Source organism: Callospermophilus lateralis, chromosome 7 (assembly GCF_048772815.1).
Source record: "Callospermophilus lateralis isolate mCalLat2 chromosome 7, mCalLat2.hap1, whole genome shotgun sequence".
Lineage (NCBI taxonomy): Eukaryota > Metazoa > Chordata > Mammalia > Rodentia > Sciuridae > Callospermophilus > Callospermophilus lateralis.
Window position 1 is genome coordinate 68,952,652 of NC_135311.1, and position 3,984 is coordinate 68,956,635.

General features: G+C 40.3%; 1 pseudogene; it reads right to left on the minus strand.

Moving 5' to 3' along the window:
- Positions 1–3,176: 3,176 nt before the first annotated feature.
- On the minus strand, positions 3,177–3,784 carry LOC143404391 (COMM domain-containing protein 2 pseudogene; annotated as a pseudogene).
- Positions 3,785–3,984: the final 200 nt, after the last annotated feature.

Consider the following 3,984-nt stretch of genomic DNA (forward strand, 5'->3'; position numbering starts at 1 on the left):
AGGAAAGGCACAGATCACCCATTGCTTTTATTGTAAAAAAAAAAAAAAATTGGAGTAAGGGTACCAGGGATTGAAATCAGGGTCACTCAACCACTGAGCCACATTCCTGTCCTTTTTTGTATTTTATTTAGAGACAGGGTCTCACTGAGTTGCTTAGCATCTCACTTTTGCTGAGGTTGGCTTTGAACTCAGGATCCTTCTGCCTCAACCTCCTGAGCTGATGGGATTACAGGAATATGTCACCATGCCCATAATCACTCATTGATTTTAACCTTCTCTCAAGCCATCCAATGATTAACAAAGATTTTTCTGCAGCAAAGGGTTCCCAGGCTCTGCAAAGCTGGCACATCAAAGGACCAGGGGTTCCAGTCTGCTCACCATCACTACTTATCACAACCTACCTAATCACCAGCTTGAAATCCTGGGTCCCACCAGACACCACTGAGCAGCTTCCCCTCTTGGTCTCCACACATCACAGTCAGCACATTTGCTTCCAAATGCCTCACCTTTCTCCAAAGCCACCAAGAAGGGCATCAAACTGCCTTGCGACTGCCAGTCTGTCCTCTTGCTCATCTGTCCTCTACCCTCTGCCCTGTACTCTTTGTACAAAGCAGATCTGGTTGTGCTCTTCACCTGCTTGAAACTAACTTTAAATCAGAGCTCAGACACCTGCAGCCTGAGAGCATCCTGTCCCGCAGGGAGTCTCAGACCTGCACTGAGAACCCCTTGGTGAGCCTTCAGATATGTCCTTTCCTAAACTCATTCTAAGGCCAATAAATGTGGATGTCTGGGGGTGAGATCCAGGCACTAAGAACTTCCCAGGTGACTCCAGGGACAGCCAAGATTCCACAGTTCTGTTTGCTGGTCAGATGACTGAAAAATGAGCACAGGTGTGGGAATGTGCCTCTCCTCAGCATGTGGCCTTTGTTTTCCTCTTCCACCCCCATCCACTGCCACCAGAAATCCATGCACATCATTGAAACATTGATTACTAATTTTCTCATGTTTCAAAAGATCTCAGATGGCAAAGATTCAATTGCCCATAACTCACATTGATAACACACTTACATTGTCCATACTGGCCTGCTTTTATTAAGTTTTTAGTTATTTCCCATAAACCTACCTTGAAAATTCAAGTGTAACAACTTTCATGAAAGTATACACTTTCCCCTGCCTCCTTCCACCTTTAGGAGTCCTTATTCTCTCACATTCTTTGAAGTTTTATGGAAGCTGCTAGTATTCCTAACATTATATGTGTATGTGTATGTGTTTGTTTGTGTGTACAAATGCATATAAATGTATAGCATATAAGTGATCCTTTAATTTAACAAAAATATTCTGTTGAATGTATCTACATTCTGTGTAGTCTGGGAAGAGATAAGGAGAGAGAGAATGGGAGAGAGATTAGTTTTGATGTGTTGTTTCATATTATGGGAACAGACAATCAGAAATCCATGGCACTTGTCAGCAGGCCGGAAATTTAGGAAAAAGTAGATGTTGCAATCTCGAGTCAATTCCATAAGTTAGCAGGTTGACAACTCAGATGAGTCTTCTATTTTGCTACCTTGAGAAGAATCCTTTCTGCTTCAGGAACCTCAGTTCTTGCACTTAAGGCCGTCAACTGATTAGATGAGGCCCACCTACACTATAAAGGGTGGCCTATGTTACTCAAAGTCAATGTCAATCACAGCTAAGAAGTATTTTTCCACATCTAGACTGATGCTTAACCAAACAACTGGGGACCATAACCTTGCCAGCTGGACACATAAAAATAGGCATCAAAGAGTGGTGGTCCTTAAACTCACCCACTGTGCTCACTGGTTTTGACTGGAGTCAGCCTGTGGATGTACCTGGTTGCATTGATCACTCTCCTGCTTATGCACTTTTGAGAGATCTCCAGGTTTTTGCTGCTCTGAACCTCATTGCTACGAGCTTTAGGCACAGGCCTCCCTTGTGTGGGACTGTACCTGGTATATGTGCAGGGAATGTGGCTGCTGGTCACAGGGCATATGAGAGGTGAGCCCAGGGATCACACCCAGCTCTCTTCCTAGAAGCAGCATCAGTTGCCACAAGTGTCGGTCACATGTGAGATGCCCTTGGTCTAGTCTCCTTGGAGGTGTCCAGGCACTTTCTCATGGTCTCTTAGCTGTTGGCAACAAAACCTTCAGAAGCTATTTCATTATGAGGTCTATATTTATTGTCATTGATAATGTTATATTCCTTTTCTGTGTTTGATAGTCATTTGTCTTCCTTTGTAAAATTTCTGGTCATATATTTTGGTCATTTTTAACTAGATTAATTATATTTTTCTTACCAATTTGTAGGTTATCTTTACATATTTTCAATTTTCAAGTGTGTTAGTTATATTGAAACCTCTATCAGTTATATTGAAAATATATTCTTAAATTTCAAAACATTTTTAGTTTAAGACATCTTTCTACCCCAGATAATCAAGCATTGATTACATTATTCTTGTATCCATTATTTATAAATGTAAATGACAGTGTGTCTCTTAGTTGCTTTTGGTATATAGGAAAAATTAATCCTTGTGAAAATATTATTAACAATCACACAAAATTGAGTACTACTTAAGTCAATGAATCATAAGTCAAACTTCAGCAATATGGTAAAAAACTACTGACCTTTACATTCACAGAAAAATTCATGAACTTCCTATAACAATATGGGCATATAATTTAAAAAAAACTCATACTCACTTTACATTATTCTGTAGCTAGTAACATCATGAGATGCTTTTAAAAGTCAGAAATAGTGTACTATTTAGAAATACTCTGAATAGGAAAGAAATTAGCTGTAAATTTTATTCTCAAAATTGATCAATAAAGAGGAAAATACTAGTTAAGCAGACAAAAATGTACCAAAAACAGGGTATTGCTCATATATACAGAAGATATGAACAGTATAGATTTATTTCTAGTTGATTCAATCCTATTTACACATTTAAAATACAAAATTACATTTCAATCTGTCAAGAAGCTGACCACATTTAGCATCAGAAAAGGAACTTGACTTTAGCTTCTGATCATGACCTCAATATCCTGGAATAGGAAAAGGAATTTCATGGAATCTAGATGCATTTATCAACACCAATTAATAAAAGTTAATTCTGAAAAGTAATTCCTGAATGTCATCCATTCACAAATGAGTCAAAGGCATTAGGACCTTAACACTTGGTACCACTTGAAGTTGTGAACTACTCTCCTACAGTGGTTGGTTTTCATCTCGTCCAAGGATTGTTACAGTTGCTGAACTAGATGAAGTAGGGTGGCTGAGGCTGTCTGCAGAACTTTGTTGTTGTGGTCTCCATTCTGATTTAGGTGTAGTTTTATAGTCACTGCTGGCTTTATCTGTTGCCTGAGACTTCTGCTTGCAGGCTGTACATCTAGTCGCCACTCAAGGCTGTGATAACTGGGAAGGCTGGGTGCCAATTCACCCAGAATAGTCCTGATCTCTTTTCTGTTGTCCAGGTAAAGCTGAAGCAATAATTTGTTCAGTTCTTCAGAGAATCCCAGAACAAAAACAGAGTCTTGGAAACCCACTTCAGAAATCATGAGCTTGGAGCTCTCAGTGAGCAGGTAGGTCAACCCTTCCACACCATGCTGGACAGTGTTACTGCTCATGTTGAGCTTCCTGGCGGCACCCTCATAGACCTTGGGGATGGTCCCTTGCCTCAGGAACTCCACCCTGATCCACCCAAACTCCACCACCACTTTGGCAGGAAGGCCAGGTGCTCCTTATGCTCTTCTGACAAGTCCAGCAGCATCTTCGCTGGGCACCCTTTTCCACCCAGCAGCACCCTGGTCTTCCTGTTTAAGACATCTTTGGACATACAGATGTCTTTAATTTTTTAAAAAAATATTTTTAGTTATAGTTGGACACGATACTTTTATTTTATTTATTTATTTTTATATGGTACTGAGAATCAAACCCAGCACCTTGCACATGGTAGGCAAGCACTCCACC